Here is a 26,607-nt window from a genome sequence, read left to right as displayed (position 1 = left end):
GCCCTGTTTGTTTAGTGCTTTGTAAACAATGCACTGTGATTTAAATCTAGCTCTGTTCTGAATCGTCAGCCAGTGTAGTTTTGGAATGGCGTCAGAGAGAGGAGCAAACTTAGGAATTCCCAGAATAAGACGTGCTGCCGCATTCTGTATGGTCTGCAGTTTTTTTATAACTCTAACTTGGGAGTTGATGAAAAGCCCATTGCAGCAGTCTAGGGATGTCAGGACTAGTGAGCTCACCAGAGTTTTAATGGCAGTAGTAAGAAGATAAGGACTTATTTTTCGAATCATGCGTAGTTTGTGATGGGCTATAGAGGCCACTTTGCTACCATGGTCCATGAAGTTTAAATGGTTATCAAAAAGTATTCCTAGGTTTCTTACTTTAGTCACCGGATTGGGGGGGGCACCAAAAGTTTGGGGCCACCACGAGGCGGGCCATTCTGGTGAGAGTTGTCCAAAAATCATTACCTCGGTTTTTTCCGAATTAAGTTTTAGGCAGTTCGCTGCCATCCACTCACCTAATTCCGTCAAACCTCTCTGGAATCTTTTAGCTACCTCTTCTCCATCACCTCTTATTGCCATCACCAATTGAGTGTCATCCGCGTAGGAGGTTAGGCTCATCCCATGTGCCTTGATGACATTGGCCAGGTCCGACACATAGATATTAAAAAGTGTCGGACTCAGGGATGAGCCTTGAGGTACCCCACATGGTTGTGACAGTTTAGCAGATTGGTAAGGGCCAAGAGTGACGGCCTGCGTTCTCTCAGAGAGAAAGGAAGCGAGGAGAGCTCTTGCCGTGGAGGAGATGCCCATTTTCCCGACACGGTCGACCAAAATACTATGGTCGACCGTGTCGAAAGCTGCTGAAAGGTCCAGCAGTACCAACACCGCTGTACCGCCTTGGTCTCTTATTATTCTTATATCTTCGGATGCTTTGATAAGGGCGGTTTCAGTCCCATGGTATTTCCGAAAACCATACTGAGTGTCATCTAACTTCTTATGGGTTTCTATATACTCAGTTAATTGTATGTTCATGGCCTTTTCCACCACTTTGGCCATGAACGGGAGACTGGCAATGGGTCGATAGTTTTTTAGTTCTAACTTATCGGCTCCTGGTTTTTTTAACAGTGGTTTGAGCAGTGTGGTTTTTAGATTAAGGGGATATATCCCTGAGAGCAGGATGGAGTTGCAGACTTGTGTCAGGACTGGTATGATCGAGTCCATCACCGGTAAGAGCGCCGATAGTGGACAAGGATCCAGCTTGGATCCAGCTTTGACTGTCGACACAATTTTTAATACCTGATCTTCTGTCAGTGGTATGAAATTAGTGAAGGATGATGTTACTGTAGGTTTTGAGACTTCCTGAATAATGTTGGGAACATTGGTGTGCGTGGTTTTAGCCAAAAAAGATTGATAAATATCATCCACCTTCGTGAAGAAGAAGTTGGCCAGGCCATCACACATGTCTTGGGTTTGAGGTGGGGTCAGATCGGGGGTGTTACCCGAGAGCACTTTAGTTATGTCATATAATTTTTTGCTAGAGTTCTTTGCCTGCTCAATTTGCATCATGTAATACTCTTTTTTTGCCTTTATAATCATGGCTTTGTATGTTGCCAAAGCATCCTTGTATTTAGTTTTACTTGTTGGATTATAAGACTTTCTCCATTGTCTTTCCCAGTATCTGTTCTGTTGTTTTTGTGCTTTTAGTTCATCCGTGTACCATGGTGCGGTAGGGGTGGACCTGTTCTTAGATAATTTCTTAATGGGGGCTAATGAATTCATGGCATGTCCCAACCAGTCGTGGAGTTGTTGTATGGCCAGGTTGGGGTTAGCCGAGATTAGCGGGCAAGTATCATCCAGGTGGTTTTTTAGGTCCAACTGGTTGACATTGTGCCATGCTTTAAAGGATATAGACTGGGGAAGAGAAGTAGCTGTAACTGGTCTTTTATCCATAGCCAAGGTACAGAAAACCGCATAATGGTCTGTCCATGGCAGCGGAAGGATGTCACGTACATGGAGCCCCTGGACACTTGAGAATATAGCATCTAAAATGTGTCCAGCTTGATGTGTAGGTGAAGTAACCAACTGATGTAACCCCAGGACTTCCATATCCGCGATGAGAGCTTGAGTCTCCTTGTGGTTATTATCGTCTAGGTGGAAGTTCAGATCACCTAATACTGTGATCGAGTCCTCTAATGCTAGAGATTCCAAGTGTGTACTAATACTCGTTAGGAAGCCAGTTTTGACAAAAGTAATTGCAATTGTGGTTATCCTTGATACCCAATGTGAGACCAAACAGTTCAGGTAATTAACAAAAATGATAACACTGCCCATTCAGGGCAAACACAAACCTTAGGAAACATATATAATTATGACTTGGTAGTCATTAATGCACATTATCAATGGGTCTATGGAATGTACTCTAAAATGAAATGTTTGCTGTTCTAAAACTAATGTTTTTAAATGAGCATTTAAGCACTTTATTATTCGCCGTTCAAAACCAAGGAAATGTATGAAATTGTAGATATTACAAGATGGCCACTGCTTTTATGATTGAATTCTTCTTCTATGTCGATGAAAAAAGTCATGACTGGCAGGGTTTAAAATGGCGAGTTTGTTTGTACACGAACTGACACTGACGAAGCTAGTATAGCAAAACGCGTCTGTCTGGGGTGAAGGGGGGTTTGCAATAAACAATCTTTGAAGTCGGACACCAGTGTGCTTGCCATTTTTCAACTTGATGGAGTTGAGTTGTGCTGCGATATACATATATATATATATATATCACTGTGATCAAGGGCATCCGCCCGAAACGCGTCAGTCCGCTGCGCTGTTGAACCTGGTTAAATAAAATCCTTTTTGCCTTATCTTTGGGATTCGTTGGTCTCAGTTTGCCGGAGCTGGAAGTTCAGGACTAATTGTTTGAATTATATATATATATATATATATATATATATATATATATATATATATATATATATATATATATATATACATATACTAAACAACACACTCCTGGTTACAATATTCATCCACGAAAGAACCAGAGTCGGAGCCCAAATCTGATGCGGTGCTGTCAAGTTTATTCAGCAAAGGAAACACCCAACGCGTTTCGAGATCCGCTGACCTCTTTCTCCCGTGAGAAAGAGGTCAGCGGATCTCGAAACGCGTTGGGTGTTTCCTTTGCTGAATAAACTTGACAGCACCGCATCAGATTTGGGCTCCGACTCTGGTTCTTTCGTGGATGAATATTGTAACCAGGAGTGTGTTTAATAATAGGGGTTGGCGTACCCCGTCGAGAGCCCGCCGTTGAAGATGGCTTAAGCACGCCAAATCCGTGTGTTATATATATATATATATATATATATATATATATATATATATATATATATATATATATATATATATATATATATATATATATATATATTCACTGAAAAAAACATTGGTTTCATGGGTGTTATAGTTAGCTGGATATTTCACTCATACAAATCCTCTGTTATAGTTAGTTGTGCTAACTCTAACTCACGTGCCCACAATCCACTGCTGGTGAAGTCACATATTACATCATTCATGATATGGTCAGTGACATCACTGATGACATCACTGATGACATCTCAAATGACATCACTGATGACATCATCCAGTTACTGTGGTTTGGTTCATTATTTAAATGTATTATGTATTATGTATATGAGAATGAGTGGATATATAAATGGATGGAGGATTTAGTAGCAGTGTGATTGACTGTTTACTTGACTAATATTGGATAGTGACTAAACTGTGAGAATATCTGCATCACTTTGTCAGTTGTTGTGTAAAGTGCTGTACCAGTTGGTTACTAGCTATGTGAAAGTCTATATTACTTATTGATTATTTAACTGAGTATTTTTTATGGGAGAGTGAATGTGTGTGTGAATGGTGCAAGGGTGCCTGCGCCGGCGCCTGGCAGCTGTTTCTGCGCCAGCGCAGGGGAGAGCACAGGTATGCGACATATCATTGTAGATATGTTGCATTCCTGTGCTATGAAAGTGCCACAGCGTGGCACAGCCAAAGGGCTTGCAGTGCCATGCTTTGGCACTTTCTTGTAGATCTGCCCCTCAGTATTCATGTTAATTTCATCCTGTAACCTGAAACACCCACAGAGCATCTTCCCACATATATCTACTCCGTCCATCTCCATTTTCTTCACCTGTGTGCAAACACAGGCTATTGTGCATTTTAATACTTATTTAAACTTACCTTCAGAGTGATAGAAATAAAAAATGCTAGACATTTTTTTGTTGTTTTTTACAAAATACATTTGTGTAAATTTGATATTTTAGAATTAGAATCTTTAAAAGAGAAGAAGAAATACAGTTATGATACAGAATACTATAGTTTTTACAATACAGAATAATTTTTACATTTTCCAAATTATTTTCTTTGCCTTTTTTGCTGTTCTGAGAATATATTGCATTTCACTAGAAACAGTGATTTCAATCATACTCATCACATAACAGCGGGCAAAAAAAAACAATCAATAAGATTGTTTAAAAAACCCAAAAATCCATCCTTAATAAAATACCATAAAATACAAATCACACATATATAAAACGCTTACTGGTAAGAATATTTTATAACTTAAATTTATAAATACTGTAAATGTTTTTGCTTAAAAGTGTAGGCCGAGACAATGTGCAAGAAAAAGTCCGTAATTCAAACAAACACCTTTCCTCAAGGCGAAATGGTATTCTTGAAATCCTTTATATTGAAATTTTGCAATCGTAATCGTATTAATACATATTAATAAATTCCTCAGAGGCCAAATTATGTTCCTAAAACGTTTGTTTTAAAAAATATTAGGTAGGAATTAGGTAATTCGCTTGGCAAACATTGTTTAAAAACCAACTAAGCATCATTACAAAGTGTCCAGCCTTTTTCACATTTTAGATAGGCAGTGTAATGTCCAGATGTTGTGGAAGGACCATCATGGAAAATTATTGCTACTTCTACAAAAGTCCTTCCTGATATTGATAGTTGACTTGCTACAAAATGTTTTATTAGAGTTTCCAATTTTCTTTCATCAGCTGTACAACTTTGCATCATTAAAATTATATATTGTCCATATCTTTGTATAATAAATGTTGATAACATTTCTGATTTGCATTGGCTACACTCCATGTTGTTCTGATTTGCTGCTTTAACTAGTTTATTGAAAGACAGTGATTTACAGTCTGGTAATGTCACATATATAAATCTTTCAGTGTCTATGTTAGTGCTACATGTATAGAAACAATTTTCACAATGATGTTCCCATTTATAACAAAGGCCAAAAAGATTTTCAATTTCTATGCCTTCACTTTCCAATATGGTAAGCATATACATTAGAAATTCCAGAGCATCTTGTTGGATATTCTGCGTAAATTGTGTAGACCCAGAACATACATCCAAAAGATTACAAATATCACAAACACTTTGTATTTTACTTTTGTCAGTTCTCAATTTTTCATAAACGCAATGCAACAATGAACAAAATCTTTTTTTCCGATTCTCTATTATTTGATGTTGCAAACCTTCAAGAAAAAAAACAACATTGACCACTACATTAGTATAGCAGTTGACAACTGAACTATTTTCAAACTGATAACCAACAATCTCTTCAACAGTGTCCTTTTTCTTTTTGCTTGCAATCACAACATTATCTTGTGTTTTCCCTTCTCTATACCTACACTACAGATGTTCTCATATCTTCTTTTTCTTCCTACTACACGCTTTTCAAATACAGGTTATTGACCTAAATTGGGAGCATACACTCTTCTTAACCGATTATACTCTTTTACACAGTTTGCATCTGCAGTAACCTTTGTGTTATCAAAATCAATCAAAAACAAACCAGATAAAGTTCTGACTCGTGACAAAGCAATATATGCCATACCTTCTTTAAACACAGTGTTTCCAATGTTCACCAAAGCACTTTCTACAATTAAACCTTGAGATTTATGAATAGTCACTGTATATGCCAGAGAAACTGGAAACTGTTTTCTACAGACAAATCTTTAACAAGCAAAAAACGAACAGAACAACAACCAATTTGTATCACTGCTTCAATCTGATCAAATTTAATTTTTAAAAATTCAATACCATCTTTATTCGGATAATTAACAAAATCCACAACTTTGCCCATTGCTCCATTAACTAAACCTTTTTCTACATCCAAATTACACCTTAAAATTACCCGACAGTTTCTACATGCATATAAATTCTTTTCTAAACCAGCAGTTTAGATATCGATTTTTCTAAAGAATTCAATTTTGTTTTCAACTTTTCTGTCAAAATATTAGTGATTCCTTCATGCTCAATTTTATCAATGGCTTCCATTTTCATTATTTCTTCATTTTCCAGCTTCAAAAGTTGTTAGTTGAATATAGAACACTCACGGAGTGTTGGCATTAAGCAGATAACAGATTTGTTTTCTACAATTTTCATATATATTTTCTCAGGAACTACATTTTCATTTGGAAACAAATTGGAAAGTAATTGACTCTGCAAAGCTTCTCTGCCATGTTCTGTCAGTACGCCAATTCTTATATCTTGAATAATAGTTCCATAGTCAGCATCATTTGCCTGTCGCATATTTGTAATGAGTTCCTTGTATTCAAAATATGACCAAATGTTTATATTTCCAACACTTACCAGAGACTTTCTGGTGTCTTCATGCGCAAGTGTTTTAAATACTGGTTGTCCTTTTACTGGAGTAAGTTGCAGTAGATCTCCAAAAACAATGACATGTTTTCCTCCAAATAACAGAAAAATGAAAGGAGGTCCCCTAACTATCCAATCTGGGACAGGGGAATTACAGAAAAGTCACAAAGTCCCTAGCATAAAGGGTATACAAGAGGTAGGGATATTGTGGTTGTCAAGAATTCATACCAAAATATACAATTAGGCCAAACAATGTCAGAACATTTTTAACCAAAAACACACATAAAAACAATTAAAATGCACAAAATTAAAAAATGAGAGAGAAAATCTTATTTTATATAAAAAAAGGAAATATATCATTCATTCAAAACATGACAAATCCATTTCATTTCATCAAGATAAAAACACAGTTATAAAAAAATCATTAAATTCACAAGGAGAACAGTTGTCAACGCAGCGTTTCGGTTTTGTACTTTACAACACCTTCATCAGGACCAATATTCTAAATATAAGGAACATACAATTAGTTGACAGTTTATCATATTTTACATGTGCATTTCTCCACAGGAGATAATAGTAACATAAACATAAGTATTCCAACATTTTGTCACCTTTGCAAATTCCGAGTAACAAGTATACACATTTAAGTACTCTGTACATGTTTAAAATGACAACCACATTATGATCCCTATTATTAACAAATTGTATATCTATATCTTGTTACTGTAATCTATTCACAATTCCTTTCTAAGGAAGCAACAACATACCTCTATATCGTATACGAAGTGGATTCGAAAAACGATGTCCTATATTTTCTTAGTGACATCTATTGTTCATATGGATAAGAGGAAATACATTTTCTTATCTAAATGACTTCCTTGAAAAATAAAGAATGTCATCGTAAGGTATTGTATAACCGTAAGGTATTTGTGTTTAATTACTACTCAATAGATGCAAAGAATACCTTTTTTTTAACAATTTTGGAACCCTGACTGGGTTGGTCTGTGTTGGAGTCACCGTTCTCTTCCAGGTGAAAACAGATTCTAAAAGTAATTTGTCAAACAAAAGCGGACCATCAATCTGGGGCACTTTACATAAAAAGTCTCAATCAATCAATCAATCAATCAATCAATCAATCACAGCATTTATATAGCGCGCTACTCACCCGGAGGGTCTCAAGGCGCTTGGGGAGGGGGGGTCTGCTACTGCTCGAACAGCCAGGTCTTGAGCTGCCTCCTGAAGGCGAGGTGGTCCTGGGTCAGGCGGAGGTGGGTCAGGAGGGAGTTCCACGTCTTGGCGGCGAGGTAGGAGAAGGATCTTCCTCCTGTGGTGGCTCTTTGGATGCGGGGGACGGCGGCGAGGGCGTGGTTGGTTGATCGAAGCTGGCGTGTGGGAGTGTAGAAGTTGAGGCGGCTGTTGAGGTATCTTGGGCCTTGGTTGTGTAGGGCTTTGTGTGCGTGGGTGAGGAGTCGGAACGTGATTCTCTTGTTGACCGGGAGCCAGTGCGGGTTTCTCAGGTGTCCGGAGATGTGGCTGTGTCGGGGGATGTCCAGGATGAGTCTTGCTGAGGTGTTCTGGATTCGCTGGAGTCTCTTCTGGAGTCTGGCAGTGGTTCCGGCATAGAGGGAGTTGCCGTAGTCCAGTTGGCTGGTGACAAGGGCCTGGGTGACAGTCTTCCTGGTCTCGGTGGGGATCCACCGGAAGATCTTACGTAGCATGCGCAGGATGTTGAAGCATGACGAGGAGACGGCGTTGACTTGTCTGGTCCAGGATGAAGCCCAGGTTGCGTGCGTGGTCTGTTGGTTTGGGTGCGCTGCCCAGGGCGGGGGGCCACCAGGAGTCGTCCCAGGCGGAGGACGAAGATCCCAGGATGAGGACTTCCGTATTGTCTGAGTTCAGTTTCAGGCGGCTGTTCTTCATCCACTCGGCTACGTCTTTCATCCCCTCGTGTAGGCTGGCTCTGGCAGTGGCGGGGTCGTTGGTGAGGGAGAGGATCAGCTGGGTGTCGTCGGCGTAGGAGATGATGTTGAGGTTGTGTTGGCGTGCGATGGCCGCAAGGGGGCTCATGTAGACATTGAAGAGGGTGGGGCTGAGCGAGGAGCCTTGAGGAACGCCGCAGATGACTTTGGTGGCTTCTGATCTGAAGTGGGGAGGCGGACTCTCTGAGTCCTTCCGGCGAGGAAGGAGATGATCCAATCTAGTGCCTTCTCTTGGATTCCGGCGTTGCTGAGGCGCTGCTCTAGGGTGCGGTGGCAGACAGTGTCGAAAGCTGCGGAAAGGTCCAGGAGGATGAGGGCCGCTGTTTCCCCGTTGTCGAGCAGGGCTCGGATGTCATCCGTGGCAGCGATGAGGGCGGTCTCGGTGCTGTGGTTGGCCCGGAAGCCGGACTGCGAGTGGTCGAGGGATCCATTCGACTCGAGGAAGGCGGCCAGCTGCTTGTTGACGGTCTTCTCGATGACTTTGGCCGGAAACGGGAGGAGCGAGATGGGGCGGTAGTTTTTGAGTTCGGTGGGGTCCGCTGATGGTTTCTTCAGTAGAGCGCTGAGTTTGGCATGCTTCCAGCTCTCCGGGAAGGTCGCTGTGTCGAAGGAGGTGTTGATGATGTCCCGCAGGTGGGGTGCGATGATGGAGTCGGCCTTGTTGAAGACGTGGTGAGGGCAGGGGTCGGTTGGAGATCCGGAGTGGATGGAGTTCATCGTGCGTAGGGTTACCTCTGTGTTGATCGGGGTCCAGGCGCGGAGGGTGGTGGTGGGGGTGCAGGTGCTGTCATGGGGTGCGTCAGCTCTGTGCTGAAGCTGTTGTGTATGTCTGCGATCTTGTTGTGGAAGTAGGAGGCGAGGGAGTTGCAGAGGTCTTGTGATGGGGTGATGTTGTTGTTTCTGGCGCTGGGGTTGGAGAGCTCTTTGACGATGTTGAAGAGTTCCTTGCTGTTGTGGGCGTTGTTGTCCAGTCATTCCTTGAATGCGGTTTTCTTGGTGGTGTAGGTCAGTTCGTGGTGTTTTCGAGTGGCGAGCTTGAGGGTGGTCATGTTGTCTGGTGTAGGGTCTCTGCGCCAGGCTCTCTCGAGGGCTCGGCAGTTCCTCTTGGAGCTCTTGAGCTCGTCAGTGAACCATGGTGCCTTCTTACTGCCGGGTCTGCTGGGCGGGGTCCTCAGTGGGGTGAGGTCGTCTGCGCAGTTGCTGATCTACTTCGTGAGGTTGTTGGCGGCCTGGCTGGGGTTCGCTGAGCTTGCGGGGGGGTCCTGGCTCAGGGAAGCGGCGAGCTGGTTGGCTGTGATCTTGTTCCAACTTCTGCGTGCAACCTGTTGCTGTTGGTGGTGTATTGTGTTCTTTTTGTAGCTGAAGTGGATGCAGCAGTGGTCCGTCCAGTGGAGTCCGGTGGCGTGGCCGAAGGAGATGTCCTTGCTGGAGGAGAAGACGGGGTCGAGTGTGTGTCCGGCGTAGTGGGTGGGGGTGGTCAGCAGCTGCTTGAACCGAGGGTGGCGAGGTTGTCCAGCAGGGTGGTGGTGTTGCGGTCGTTGTTGTTCTCCAGGTGGAAGTTGAGGTCCCCGAGGAGGATGTAGTCAGCGGAGGGGAGGGCGTGTGGGCTGATGAAGTCGGCGATGTCTTCGCTGAATTGTGTGCGTGGTCCCGAGGGTCTGTAGATGAGGGTGCCTCTGAGGGTGGTCTTGGGGTCGGTGTGGATCTGGAAGTGCAGGTGTTCGGCGGTTGTGAGGGTGTCGTCGGAGTTGCTCGTGATGCGGATGGTGTTCCTGTGGATAATGGCGATGCCTCCTCCAGTCTGGTTGCCGCGGTCCCTCCGGATGATCTTGTACCCGTCTGGGATGGCGATGTCGGGCGCTGAGGAGGCGTTCATCCATGTTTCCATGAGGAAGGCGACGTCTGGTGATGTTGTGTCAAGGAGGTTCCAAAGCTCGACGGCTTGTCTGTGGGCGGAGTGGGTGTTGAGCAGGATGCACTTCAGGTGGTTGCTGCTGGTTTTCGGTTTGGTGGGTGCGGGTGCGGTGCAGATCCGGATGCAAGAGAACTTGCAGGAGTGGCAGCTGAAGGGTCCGTGGGTGCGCCTCGGAGTGGCTCGGTAGCAGCCAGGGATCCCGCCAGTGTTGAGTGCGATGAGTTCGGTGGCGTCGTAGGACAGTCGGGTCATCTTCCGTCGATGGGGGCCAGGGGTCCTGGCACTAGGCGTGGTCCAGGCGCGGACGGGCGCAGACGGGCTTACCTTTGGCGCGCCTTTGGCGCACAATCGGCGCGCCCGCTGCGCGTCAACGCTGCGCGTACGCACGGTCGCCATTTATGGCGAAGTGTGAGGGAGGGAGCTGGGAGGCGGGAGCGGGGAGGGCACAGAAGGAAAAAGGGGGCGTGGCCGCATGCAGGCAGCGAGAAGAGGGGAGCGGGGCGGGGGGCACAGGGACAGAGAGGGAAACGGCACAGAGCACCAAAAGGGAAACAGGCAATCTAAACAATATGGGGGACAGTACAGTAGGATGTGAAAAACAAAATAAAACACACTGATTCAATCACAATCATGTTACTACGGCGGGGCGGGGTCGTCGGGGTGGGCTCATCGAGGCTGAGGTCAGCAGCGGGGGAGGACCGCACACGCTACAGCTGGTGGCCGTGCGGCGCTGGGGTGTCCTGAGGGCAGGTCACACTCCGCTGCGCCGCACGGTCGCCATTTATGGCCAAGCGTGAGGGAGGGAGGAGCAGCTGGGAGGCGGGAGCGGGGAGGGCACAGAAGGAAAAAGGGGGCGTGGCCGCACGCAGGCGGCGGGAAGCGGGGAGCGGGGCGGGGGGCACAGGGACAGAGAGGGAAACGGCACAGAGCACCAAAAGGGAAACAGGCAATCTAAACAATATGGGGGACAGTACAGTAGGATGTGAAAAACAAAATAAAACACACTGATTCAATCACAATCACGTTACTACGGCGGGGGCGGGGTCGTCGGGGCGGGCTCAGCGAGGCTGAGGTCAGCAGCGGGGGAGGACCGCACACGCTACAGCTGGTGGCCGTGCAGCGCGGGTGTGTCCTGAGGGCAGGTCAACATTGTCCCAGACGGTTTGCAAGATGGTACCTTACCGGTAACGAGTCACTTGGTAATAAACAATTGAAAAAAAGGAATATCTTGATGGCCGGCACGATGTTCAGGGGGTAACCTCCTGAATAGGGCCTTTTAATACGACCTGTAAATAGTATAAACGTTCTATGAGTTTAATCAGATCTCTGTATCATAGTTATCAATTACTCCTCTGCACTCAAAATGTTCTCATCGACTGTGTCATATTACAATTGTGGAAGGAATTATATGTGAATAGATTATAATCTCAATCAAATCACTGTGCACAAAATTTCCTCGGCCATAATAACCGCATAGCTCTTTGATGCCTTTCCTTTATTTGTAAGTATATTTTGAGATGCGAAGAGCATGAAACATCTACATCGAGTGCAATGTTGCATGTCAGCAAACTGCTATTCTCGAGTTGTATAAAGATGCTTGTACTGTTTAGTCATCAAAACTAGTTAACTTTCTGATTATTCAAACAACAAATCCTTTTCTGGCTTTTAAAAAGATGCGAGATCGGCATTATTATATGTCGTACTGCTGAGTTTAGAAATAAGGAAGCTTAAACTAATTCCTTGCCGAGTCCAAATTACTTTATATTTATTCAAAAGTCACAAATCCGTTATCAGCGTACTAACAAGAGCGCGGTAAGTGGACGGTTATGCGGTTATTATGGACGAGGAAATTCTGTGCACAGTGATTTGATTGAGATTATAATCTATTCACATATAATTCCTTCCACAGTTGTAATATGACACAGTCGATGAGAACATTTTGAGTGCAGAGGAGTAATTGATAACTATGATACAGAGATCTGATTAAACTCATAGAACATTTAAACTAGTTACAGGTTGTATTAAAAGGCCCTATTCAGGAGGTTACCCCCTGAACATCGTGCCGGCCATCAAGATATTCCTTTTTTCCAAATGTTTATTACCAAGTGACTCGTTACTGGCAAGGTACCATCTTGCAAACCGTCTGGGATAATGTTGAGACTTTTTATGTAAAAAGCCCCAGATTGATGGTCCGCTTTTGTTTGACAAATTACTTTTAGAATCTGTTTTCACCTGGAAAAGAACGGTGGCTCCAACACAGACCAACCCAGTCAGGCTTCCAAAAAAAAAAAAGGTATTCTATGCATCTATTGAGTAGTAATTAAACACAAATACCTTACGGTTATACAATACCTTACGATGATATTCTTTATTTTTCAGGGAAGTCATTCAGATAAGAAAATGTATTTCCTCTTATCCATATGAACAATAGATGTCATTAAGAAAATATAGGACATTGTTTTTCGTATCCACTTCGTATACGATATAGAGGTATGTTGTTGCTTCGTTAGAAAGGAATTGTGAATAGATTGCCGTAACAAGATATTTATATACAATTTGTTAATAATAGGGATCATAATGTGGTTGTCATTTTAAACATGCATAGAGTTCTTAAATGTGTATACTTGTTACTCGGAATTTGCAAAGGTGACAAAATGTTGGAATACTTATGTTTATGTTACTATTATCTCCTGTGGAGAAATGCACATGTAAAATATGATAAACTATCAACTAATTGTATGTTCCTTATATTTAGAATATTGGTCCTGATGAAGGTGTTGTAAAGTACAAAACCAAAATGCTGCGTCGACAACTGTTCTCCTTGTGAATTTAATGATCTTTTATAACTGTGTTTTTATCTTGATGAAATGGATTTGTCATGTTTTGAATAAATGATATATTTCCTTTTTTATATAAAATAAGATTTTTTCTCTCATTTTTTAATTTTGTGCATTTTAATTGTTTTTATGTGTGCTCTTGGTAAAAATCTTCTGACATTGTTTGGCCTAATTGTATATTTTGGTATGAATTCTTGACAACCACAATATCCCTACCTCTTGTATAAAATTTATGCTAGGGACTTTGTGACTTTTCCTCCAAATAAAGACATCATACTCTGTTTTAAGAATTTGCTGCATTCTTAAATACACAAAAGCAAGCATTAAGTTTCAGACCATGCTTACCTCATCAATAATCAGAAGTTTCATTTTCTTCAGCACTCTTGAAACTTCACAACAAGCTTCTCCAGATAGCTTGTGATATTCCAATTTGTTTTCATGCTCCACAGGTAGCATCAGTAAACTATGTAATATAATTCCTTTAACGTTGTGTGCTGCTAACCCAATTGTAGCAGTTACAACACAAGACAAATGTGACTCCGTTGTTTTGTGTAGATAAGTGGTGATTACTTTAATTAAGAAACTTTTTCCTGTTCCAGCTGGTCCACTCACATACATTCAGATAGGTTGAAAAGATGTGCATTCTTTCTTTCCATGAAGAAATCTATGATCAATCTGTTGTCTAACTTGCTGATATATTTCTTTCTGTTCAACACTTAGTTGTTCTTCCAAGTTTGCTAAGTCCGTTACATCTTCTTGAGATCGATGCATTACTGTTTCCGCCTCATTCATAGTGATTGCTGCTTCATTTTCAACAACTGGTTGTCCTAGTGGATCTTGACTCAGCGCTGCAGAACTTTGACAGTCTTGAGAACTGTCTCTAGCAATCTCAACTGCAATAGTAGCTTCTTGATCAATTTCATCAATTAACATTTTCATATAATTAGCAAAAACAGTGCATTGTATGGTATCTTTACAAGCATTGAAGGAATCTTCATAGCTCTGAAATTATCCACGTAATTCCAATTCTAAACGCCACGGTTTGAACAGTTGCAAAAGGGCTAAATAGTAAAATTGTCATAGCTTAGCTTCCTGTGATTAATCAAATTTCCTTTCGTTTGTTTCACCAAACATCCTTCGGAACCAATCATTGCATATTTTCCATTATTGATGTTCTCTGTAGTATTCCGTTTAAAAGAGTAGTTTTGCAGCACTTCATAGAGACACATGTTCTCAAGATGATGACTTCTGTTTGGATAATATGTGACCAACATATTCGTTTTAAAAATATCTTTACTTTCTGGATCTTTTTCTGATAAATATTCAATTTCTTGAACAGATTTTAGTACCCGATTTCACATTGCAGCAAGACCGAGACTCACCCAAATTATTCTTCTAGATTTAGAGTATAGACTTGCAGATGTTAACCGATCTGAGCATTCATATGCTCCAATTTCTCAATGGGATAACATCTTCAAACTGAAACTGTATAATTTCTTACTTAGAGTCTCCTCGTGAGAAATCTCTTCCCACATTTCTTTCAATTCCGTCTTTTCTGATTTTGTAATGTAACAGCAATGGAATTGTCCGCAACATACTGAATATCCATGTTAGCATTCCACATGGACAGAATAACTGGATTGTAGTCATTTATGTATTTTGACTCTTCGCTTCTTCTTAAATTGTAGGTATTTTTTAAAGACTTTCTTGTGATGGAATGTTGCATAGCTGACATAAAACTGTTCACTCTTCCTTTGGATATTACAGGACGTGGAAATGCAAAACGATATTTGGAATAGAATTTATCCTTAGACTTGTATTTCGTCAGGAGTATTTTCCACATTGGTAGCTTTGGAATTGTAAGACTTGCTGTCTTACGTTTTTTTCTTCTGTGCTTTTGGGTACAGCACATGTGGCTTATTCATCAATAAAAGACAAAACAGTATCATCTGAATCTGTTCTGAATTTTGGGGCATCCTTGATCCATAATAGCATATGTATTTGAGGATCACCTCTTGCTTGATACTCCTTTCTCCAAAAGAAATCCACAACTTCTCCAAGAGGAGGATTTTTTTATTGCTGATAAAATACATCATAGCTTCAAATCTATGATTAAAATATCTGCATACATTAACAGGATCCAAAGAGCACAATTCTCCAGGTGTCTTGTATTCAACATTTTTTATATTGGAATTTGCCTCTTGAAGAAATTCATGTAAATCATCCCAAGTGTACTCAGCACAGCTTAGGGTAAGGAACCATGTAGGAGTTCCTAAGTTCCATAGCATACATTTCAGTTCTCCATGACGATGGTACCAATATTCGTTAGTGCCACGCTCACATGCCATCAGATTAGTCAGCTGAGATTCTAAATGATCATCCCTCTGGTATACTTTATCCATAAAATCCTTTGCAGAAACATTTTGCAGATGTACTACTGTTTTCAATATGTGATTGACTGCATATGAAAGTCCAGACAAGTCACTTTCAAACAAAAGATTAAATATATATGGGATACATTGTCTAAATTTTGGATCTTCTGCATATAATCTTGTTGTCCCATATTCAGATGCAGGAATTTGCACAGGTCGTTCATCACATCGTCCTCCTTTTCCTGTTGGAAACAACTGCATAAAACAATGAGCTTCCAAGCTCTCTTCCCATACACTCATGGGACTTCCCTTTGCTTTTTTCATTTGGAATAACTCAATAGTATTCCCAATACTTCTTTTGAAAGAAGTGGACATACACTGGAATGTTCATAGATTTCTTCACTTCTTGACATTTCCACTTTTTCAATTTGTCCACTTGACATTTCAGTATCTTTTGCTAAAAGTATTTACTCTTCTCCGATATATACATTTTTATAGTACTCATTGTTTTTTATTAAATACAAAGTCGCCTTCTGCACTTTCCTAACATCCACTAACTCCTGCCAGATTTTCTTACTCTTAGTAGGAACGCCATTAACTAGAATGACTAGTAGTTCATTTTCTACACACTCTACACAAATAGTTTCAAAAATTTTCTTTACATCTAATGGTAAATATACAACTCTTCCTTTTAATCCTCTCTGTAAATCTGAAGGAGGCAATTTACCTGTTTTAGGCTCCATACGAACAATAGCCTGAAACGGTGCACACATTGAATGAGAATAGACTCATAGCTATTTAAATATATCAGTTCTGGAGGAACAGCAACCAACTCTAGATTATTATGCACAGCTCTAGCGGGCATTTTATTCTCATCTAATTTGTTATAACAATATCAAAACAATTCTCTACCAACAAATAAGTTGCCAATTCCTTCCACATATCATTATTTTCTCTTTCACTTTTTAAATACAAATCAACACTTCTAGTCTGATTTTTATAGTGATTTCGCCGGCAAAAAATACAAGAATAATTTGGTCTTTCACCTGAAATCACCTTCAACTTTGCAATTTCACCTTCAAACTTTTTTGTACAACTATGTTCAACATTCTCTTCAACATTTTCTTCTATTAATGTCTCAGTTTCTGCACTCTCTTGTTCAGGACAAAGTAACAAAACGCAATGTCATCACAAATCTTCCTCACATCTGAAACTGACCCACGCAAAAGAGCACTGTTCAACTCATTTAATTTTAGTGCTGGACTTTTTGCATAATACAATCTTCTGACTAACTTCTGCATTTGAGTATGTTGTACTGCTAACATCCTGAAATGATGAAAAACACTTTGACATTCTTTTCTAGAAAGACAAGCCAGAGAATGACTTTGCAATCCAGTATTTTTTCTAACTCTGGAAGGGTCTAGTCCTTGCAACATATCAATCTTTTGTTTAACACTTTTTTCACTATATTTTCGTACGAAATTACATAAAAGATCAATAGATTCTTGTCGTACACTACAAATAGTACTGCAATCCCAAGTGTACACTGGGGCTTAGCACGTCTGTCTAAACCTTTATCATCTATCGCTTCTTCTACATTTCTGGGAACCATTTTTTCTTTGTCAATTGGACAACCATTTCTAACCTCATAGGCTCAACCACTGGTGTCAACTGCATGCAACAAATCATTGGGCTGAAAATAACTCTCTTCATTAAAGAAAGGCTCTGAACTTGAACTGTGTTTCCATTCACCTTAAAAAACATCACAAAAATTAGTTCTGTTAATTACTCTTTTCCTCTTACTTTTGGCCTTCATTGAATGGATTGGTTTATCTAGTGATCAAATTCTGTTTAAAACTAAAATAAATAGTTTTCTATTTACTTCAAAAGCCTTTTCAACAATGTATTCAATATGCTTCTTCTTTTTATAAAATAGTGATCTCTTTTTATATTTCTTCAAATCTTTCAGCAAATTATGTACTACTCTATTAGGAAATATTTTTTTCGTATCTCTTTATACTGATTTTCTCTTTTACCATATGTCAAATTTTTTGAATATACATTTGCTTTTTTTGCTTTTCTATTATTTCGATTTTTTTTGTGGTTGAAGCGTTGTGACAGGTTTCAACATTCTGAACATTCTTTTTCGGTCTAGAAACATTTTTAATAAACGTCTTAGTAATCTCACCAGAAGATTTTCTCTTTTTGGCCACATTATGTTGCTCATCCAATATTCCTCGTTGAGTTTTCTTCAAGTAACTGTTCTTTAGCTCTCTTTTTCTCTTTCTACATTTTTCAGGCATGATAACTTTATTTTAATGATGATCAACAATATCTGTAAAAAATAAACATAAATAAAAGTATATTACTAATCTTATAAATTATACTTTTCTATTACTATGCAAACTCATTGTATATGGATACTGCCAGAGGAATTGTATACCTTAAATACAAGGGTGAACGTGTTTACACTACACCACATGCATAGTGCATAGGAGTTTGAAGCACTCCGTGCCCTAAAGCCTGGCTCATGGCTCACTGTATGAGTACATGCATACTAACTGAATAATTGGAGTAGTACAAGAAAAGACACTGGGTGAATTTATAACTGGTTGAGTTTTACTTTACTGAATGGATTAAAACATAGTACTGAAAGATTCACTATGGCATTGCAAGAGCAGTGACAGGGTGTTTGCTGTAGTGTAGGTATACTGACTGGAGAATTGTAGACCTGAAATAGGACTGTAAAGGTGATTAGACCAGTACATGCATAGTGTATAGGAGTTTAAAACCGTCCATGTCCTAAAGCATGGGTTGTTTTTAAAGCAGAGAAATGTGCACTAGGTCCGAGATCCTGTGCTTGTTTAAAAATTAGCTACCTGGGGAGCGCCAAATCCTGGGGTCTAAAATATTACATTTGATTGGGGTTCAGAGGGGCCCTGTAGCCCGGGGACCGCCATTCCTTGGTGCTACAAAATAAATGGGATGGGGAACTCAACGGTACTCTCCAGTAAAATACTTGGGTAGATGGGGCTTAAAGGCCCCGTCCAGCTGCGGGAACCGCTACTCTTCGAGGCTTTGAAAAACAATGGGTCGGAGGGCTCAAAGGTCTCTCTAAGCCCCGGTGGTCACCACCCTCCGGAGCTATTTATATTATTGGAGAGAGGCCGCCTGACCCCCATTCTAGAGCAGTCGAGGACCTTGGGGAACACCACTCCCCAAGACCGGCTCCTACTGTGTCTCGGGATGCCCACCCCCGAGATACTGCTGTGTGCTATAGCAAGGTAGGAGTCGAGGTTCCAGGTCTGTCATAGCAAACTTGACGGCATATTAACAAGTGCCATTTAGCCGCATTTAAAAAAAATGCGGTGAAAATATATTGCCCTATTTACTAGGTGACGATAAGATGCATTAATGCATGTTAGCAGCCAGTTTGATAACGACTAGCCTCCCATCTTCAATGAGTTGCAATGTAGGCGTTCCAAGAGGCAAGGTAGGTTTTCCTATGACAATAGAACATAGAAGAGGGGAGTACGACAATAGCATTGTATTTATAAGGTAACCGTGCACTTGAGGAGTGATACCAAAACTCTTGCTAATTGCTGTTTATGCAGGATCCTAACATGTGCTATGAAGTAGACTTAAGCATGTTAAATATGGGAGGTGGATTGATACTTGATAACTTAACAACAATAAAAACTTTTAAATCAATCAATCAGAATCAGAATCAGAATAACCTTTATTCGGATATTACATTATCCATAAAAGCATACACATAATTACGTACATGGTCAAAAGATAAAATAACTGTACTACGTTTTCCTTAATAAAAACAATGACAGAAAAGAGTCCAGGATATCATTAATGTCCATATCCACTAATTCCTGTCTATTTCCATAATTCTATCTAATAGAATATACATAAACAGAGGTCACCGTTAAAGTAGCAGCAATATATACATAGAACATATATTTAGCAGCATTATGTTAAGCACAAATTTTCTAAAGTGCATAGGGCATAAATCCTAATTGTTAGACTATCTAAATAAAGTGCATAATGTGATAGCAGACAAAGATCGAAGAGTAAACTGTTTGTCTTTATCTCCATATTTACTACAATGAAGACAGAGGAAAAGTAATTCAAGCATTTACAAATAGCAGCATAAATTTAAGGTGCTAAAGTGCAAAGTGAAAAAAAGCCTCCTCCCAGTCTATTGAGATAACATAGTTCATATAAATAAAAATTAATTCATCGAAATATGGGATTGTATGGCCATTTTTAAAAAGGTACACACACGGTATATTAATCCATCATCTTTAAGCTGTAAAACAGATTTAAATGCCACGTTAAAATCTTTTATGCCTTTAGCTCTAAAGAATGGTATCAGAAGGTGCTTACTGTATTTTTGATAGCAGGAACAAAAGAACAGAAAGTGCATTAATGTTTGCTTTCCAACATTCTGACATGGGCAGGCCAGATTCTCAATATTACAGTGGTAGCCCAAGGGGAAACAAAAGAAATACTTTACAGATCCTGCTCTTAGGCGAGACAAAAGGCTGTGCTCCCAGCATGTAATTTCTTTGAGGAGGTAGCCAGCTGGTGTAAGTGAGTTAGATACAGTGTCACCTTCTATTTGGGTATAGCGTTTCACAGAAGGTTTGGCTGATTCTATGTTGTATCTAGTCTACCCATAATGCCTATAAAGGCTATTCCGTATTGTCTTCCCATTAGTCCCCTCTAGTCCATTTGGGTTGTCAAATATGTGTTCAAGATTGACTGCTGCCAGGCTTGCCTGAACTTGGGCAAGCCAAGGGATTTTAATGCCCTGATCGCATTTTAGGCAGTCAGCCAAAGTTTCTCTTGTCAGTGAGGCTTCGGGGTTTTTCCACACCTTGATCCAGAACAACACAGGACGTGCCTTAATGTAGTCCTCCAAATAAGACAATTTTAGCTCATTGTGGCTTATGAATGTGGAAGATGAAATTGGTAGACCCAAGAGCCTTCCGCAGAATCTATTCTCCTCAGCCTGGGTTTTTTTTAAGTTTGAATATCCCCAGATTTCGGCCCCATATGTCATAACAGGCACGCATTGTGTCTTATAGATTTTTAATAGAGACTGGACCAACTCATATCTCTTAGGCTTAGGAAGAGACAGTACGGAGTTTATGGCCTTGATGAACTTAGACCGACCGTATGCCAGATGGGGGGACCATGAGCCGTTATCGGTGAATTGTAAACCCAGGTACGGAAAAGTGCGAGTGCATAGCAGTGATCCCTGGTCTAGGACAATCCTATTAATGTGACGTTTTTTAGGGCCACAACACATTAAAAACGATTTCTTAAAATTAGTGCAAATGTCAAGACTATACATAAAATCCCAAAATCCCCTCACTAAAATCCTCAGGGCATTCGGTGTACGGCCCATTAAAACTGCATCGTCTGCATAGAGTAGGGAAGGGAGTTTAGTGCCGTTTATTATGGGGACATCTGGAGTTAAATTGGACAGGGCGTTATGGAGTTTGTTGATACATAAAATAAATAAAAGAGGGGCAAGTACGCACCGTTGTCTGACGCCTCTGCCAACAGTTATGTCTCCTGACTGCTCCATCCATGCCTATCCTTACTCTAGCTTTTAGGTCTCTATGCAGGTATGCCAGGAAGTATACCAAATTATTATCCAGGCCGTAATCCAGTAGGCGTTGCCAGAGCTTCGGCCTGTTGATAAAGTCGAAAGCGGACGAAAGACCCATAAAAGCCAGGTACAAGGGACAGTGTCGAGCGATGGTATATTTTCCTATAATTAGGTTCAAATTCAGGCACTGTTCCACTGTGCCCAGGTGGCTCCGGAAACCCTACTGGCATTTATTTAAGATATTTTCTTCTTCTGCCCATGTCCTGATTTTATTAAATAAAACTCTTCCTAATATTTTGAGGGTATTGTCGATTAATGAAATCGGCCTATAACAGCTAGGATACGATCTTGATCCTTTTTTAAAAATCGGTACAATTACGGAAGTTGACCATGTACTAGGAATATCAGTGGTGGTTAGATTATTAAAAACATTTAATAATAAGGGAGCCCAGAATTCCTGTTCTATTTTTATGAGGTCTATCGGTAGGCCATCCGGACCTGGAGCTTTGTTACCCACACTCTGGGATATTGCCTTCTCAAACTCACCTATAGGTATTGAGATTTTAGTAGGACACGTAATAGGCGGGGAGTTATCACAATATAATGGAGGAGCGTATATTTTAGAAAAGTGGGCAACCCATGCTTCACTAGAGATGTTACAGTCTAGGGGTGTGGCGGGATTCCCAAGAGTTCTTAGGGATTTAGTTGCAGACCAAAAGGCGGTTGTACATTTGGTATTGGCTGCACAGGCCAGATTATCCCAGTGTTCTTTCAGAACGGCATTGCGCCTGGTTCTTAAAACCCTCTTGTAATTTAACCTTAGTGAATGAATAAGCATAGGATCTCTGGTATCTGCTGACAGAGCCGCTCTCAGCTCCCTATTAGCTCTGGAGCAGATATTATCGAACCCTTTAGGGTCAGAGTTACGGGTACCCACTGGTCCAGAGATCAGATTTTTTATGCCTACGCATAGTTTGGTAAATGCAGTAACAACTGCAGGATTAGGGTCTGACAAGACCAGGCACGTCTCCCATAAAGTAGGGTATGTTTTTACCATCTTCTCAAAAAGCTCTTTATAGTCTAAACCTCTCCATTTGACTCTCAAGGTGTCAGTGGAGAGGTGTAAATTGCTCGCTCCTAGTTCCTTCCTAAAACTGGCACAACGTGCCACCTTTAGCAGAACAACTGTGGGGTTATGGTCTCCAAAGGTGGACCACTTTACCTCTGCTCCAAAGAGATGGCTTTGTAATGATGGTGATAGAAAAACATAGACAATAACTGACCCTCTTCCTGGTCCTCTATAGGTGGGCGTTAAATTCTCATTGATGTTAATTGGGGCAATATCCATTACATTTAGGAGACTAGAGTTTACTAAATGGTCTATTAACTCATATCCCCTTTTACATGGGTTATGGGTGTTTAAATCAGAAGGGAGTTCGTTAAGACCTCTTCCAATCTTTGCGTTAAAATCAACCCCTCCAAAAAATACCACCCAAATTATATTTCCGTAATAGGTTATCTTGATCCATAATAAAATTAAAAATGTGAACAAAGTTAGGATTTGGGGTTGTTAACAAATCATTATTATAAAAATTAATAAAACAAATAGAGGGACGCTGTGTGTAAATTAGAGCTTAAAAATTGGTGTGGTCGGTAGGGGTTAATTTTGTTCTACCCCCTGAAGTGATTCTGATCCATATTGATAGTCCCCCTATTGGTCTACCATGACTAGGAGTGGTGGGAATGATGTTGAAGCATTCATAACCCTCAAGGTATAATTCTTTGGGGGCCCAAGTCTCTTGAAACAAGAGGACATCATGTTCTCTAATCATATCCACCACCTCTGCTGATTTTAACTTTGGGGCTAGGCCTGCCACATTCCAGCTTAGGACCTTCAATATGGATTCAGATAGCTCAACTGTGCAGGGGTTAGACACTTCAGGGCTGACAGGGACAATCACATCCTCATTCCCACACACCAACGAGCTATTAGAAATGGGTGGCTCAGATGGTCAGTCAAGTGTATCCAAGTCAGAAAGGGCCAAGTATTGGTTTGTGTGCTGGGGGAGACTGTAAACTGAGTATTGTGTCAATGGGCATTTGTAAAAGAACCCGAGGGGCAAAGCGCAGATGTTAGTTTGGTTGGGGTTGCTGCTTTCCTTAACTCCAAGTATGGATCCAGAAATCCTTGGATGGAAAAAATTAATAACAATGCAGTCCCCTTTGATGGTTTTTGGTGCGGGACCTACCCAGCCCACCCTACGGACCATTAGGATTTCGCTCATATCAGGCCTTTTAAACCTTTTGTGTTTAGTCAGCCAATCCATACATTTATTTCTAAGCTGAACCCATGACTCAGTTTTATTTTTCTGTAAGGGAGGGACCCCTGCAAGGACTAAGACGTAAGGGCAAGATTGAGGTGGGAGGTTCAGGATGTCTTTATTAGGTTCGTCGGGCCCTTTAACCGTAGCCGCAGCTGTGCTGGTATTGTCTATCGTCCTGCTATAGGCAGGGTTTGGGTTGGCATTGCATGATGAGTCGGGGCATACAGATGTATTGCGATCAGTAGTGACTAGCAAAGATGTTGCAATTTGGGTTGCTAGGGGTGCGGGGGAGAGCAGTGATGTCCCTGATCGCTTAGGTGCTACAACTTTAGGTACAGAGGGTAGGGGGATAGGCTATTGCTTGCCTGGCATATGAGTTCTCTTAATGCTGATAGTATTAGTAAATTCATTATTTTCCTTGTTTAACAATGTGGATTTAAAGGTTAAACTTTCCAGGCGATCTAATTGTTTCCACAACCTATCAAAACTTGAATCTATCAGCCCTTTAATACGATTACAAACTGTATCAACAATGATATCGATAGCAGTATCCCCCAATGTAAAGTCAGAAAAGCCAGTTTGTGTGGATTATGTTTCCTTAAAGTTACATTGTAAGTCCTCCTCAACTACGATGATTGGAGCGGTGGTATCGCTACATCTGTTACCAGTTGGAATTTGATCTGTGGAAGGTTCTAGGTCAATAGTGGGATCAGTGGTAGTAGGTTTGCCCTCAAGCCATCTATTTAAAGTTGCACATTGCGGTTTCAGACGAGATGGCTGTTTCCTTTTGGGCTTTGGGCAGGACTGTTTGGATGCCTACCTCTTCTTTTTAGTTTCACATATTTCTGGATCAGGCAAGGTGGGTACATTCGCTATAAGTGAATGGTCAGTTTGACTTAAATCAGCTTCGACATTAACAACCGGACTGGTCGATTCCGGGCCTTCCAGGTCTAGAAGTCTCTCCTATTACAGTCTGGGGTAAATGTACAGTTACCATACGCAACAGTAATTGAGCCGTGCTATTGTCTGAAGTGTCATGTAAATTTATGCCAGGTTGTTTGATCGAACCCACGGACAATCTTTTTTTTGCCATCTGAATTTCGTTGCTCACCAAGGTCATGGCATGCTCCAATGCAGTATCTATAGCATTTAAGTTGGTAGCACTGGCTATGGAGCCGTTCTTTCCCATTTTATGCTGCAGGTAGGGACCAGGAGAAAAATGTAAATGTAAAGCCACTCACTGATTGTTTGTCAAGGAGTAAATGTCAAGGGTATGGCCCTGCCCTGCCTCCTCCTGCCCCGGACGGCCACAGACGGCCCGCCCTCTGCCTGGCGAGGCGGGAGATGTAACGCCTTTTTCAAGCGCCTCTGGGCGCGTTTGGAGGCGTGGCCAACCTGAGGGCTCCTGGGTAACGTAGTGCACTGTTCCCCCCGCTCTGCGGCTGCGCCTGGTGTCCTACGGCGCATGCGGCGGGGGGAATTACAACAGGGCAACAGGGCAGAGTGACGGCAAGTAGACTTCCAGGAGGGGAAAACAGCGAAAAAAGGGCCCAGGGCGTCCGGCGTGGTCAGGGTGAGCTCTGGATACTGGCAATCAATCGGAGTACTTGTAGAGCACGCTACTTACTGGTGAGGGTCTCAAGGCGCTGAGGGGAGGGGGTGCTGCTACTGTTCGAAGAGCCAGGCCTTGAGGAGTCTTCTGAAGGCGAGTAGGTCTTGGGTCTGCCGTATGTGGGTAGGGAGGGTGTTCCAGGTCTTAGCGGCGAGGTAGGAGAAGGATAGGCTGCCGGAGGTCATTCGTTGGATGCGGGGGACAGCGGCGAGGGCGAGGCTGGCAGAGCGGAGCTGGCGGGTGGGGGTGTAGAAGCTGAGTCTGCTGTCAGGTAGGCTGGTCCAGCGTTGTGGAGTGCTTTGTGTGCGTGGGTGAGGAGCTTGAAGGTGATCCTCTTGTCAACGGGGAGCCAGTGTAGGTCTCTCAGGTGGTACGTGATGTGGCTGTGGCGGGATACGTTGTCGATCAGTCGGGCGGAGGCATTTTGGATGCGTTGTAGTCTTCGTAGGTGTTTGGCTGGGATTCCTTATATGCCTGCAAAGATTTTATGATGAAACAACTACTGTCTAAACAACGAATTCCTTAACCACACAGACTAAACCACGAGCGATGCCGAACTACTACATTTCTAACAACGAGTACCTAAACCACGAAAAATATTCAATTTCTTTCATTACCCATTTCCACCACTTTGTACTTTAAAATCTGCATGTTTTTCACAGACTAAAGCTCTCCTGAGATCTGAGTTTATTTAAGGTTCAGTAAATTGCTTTGTTGGGGGTGTGCTTGAAAGCAGCGTGTTTTCTGTGTCTGTTGATGTTTTCCAAAGTGCGGTACAAAAGGGGGTGGTGATGGACGGAGCATCTGAATCAAGCAAACACTCACACCCAGTCAAAAGATCTGGGTTTAATCCGTCACCGTTCTTTAGCCCACTCTGCCACCCCAGTTCAGACATGGCTATATGCAAATCAGTCTGACCCTGTGCCTCATGGGAACAGTCCAGCCCGAACTGCCAAGCCATGTCTTCCCTGGACCGGAAACAAGCTTCCGAGGACCGGTTTCTGGCATTCCAGCCGTCTTCAGCCCGGCTTGCTTGAATCCAGTGGCAAAGTGAGCAAGGGACTCACGTCTGAGCATACCCTGCCACAATTATGGCGGCCAAAAGCGGTACAAAAAGGGGTGGTGATGGACGGAGCATCTGAATCAATCAAACACTCACACCCAGTCAAAAGATCTGGGTTTAATCCATCACCGTTCTTTAGCCCACTCTGCCACCCCAGTTCAGACATGGCTATATGCAAATCAGTCTGACCCT

The sequence above is a fragment of the Lissotriton vulgaris genome, unplaced genomic scaffold, assembly GCF_964263255.1.
Source record: "Lissotriton vulgaris unplaced genomic scaffold, aLisVul1.2 SCAFFOLD_905, whole genome shotgun sequence".
Lineage (NCBI taxonomy): Eukaryota > Metazoa > Chordata > Amphibia > Caudata > Salamandridae > Lissotriton > Lissotriton vulgaris.
The sequence above is the reverse complement of the archived record's forward strand: the minus strand, read 5'-3'. Positions refer to the sequence as shown.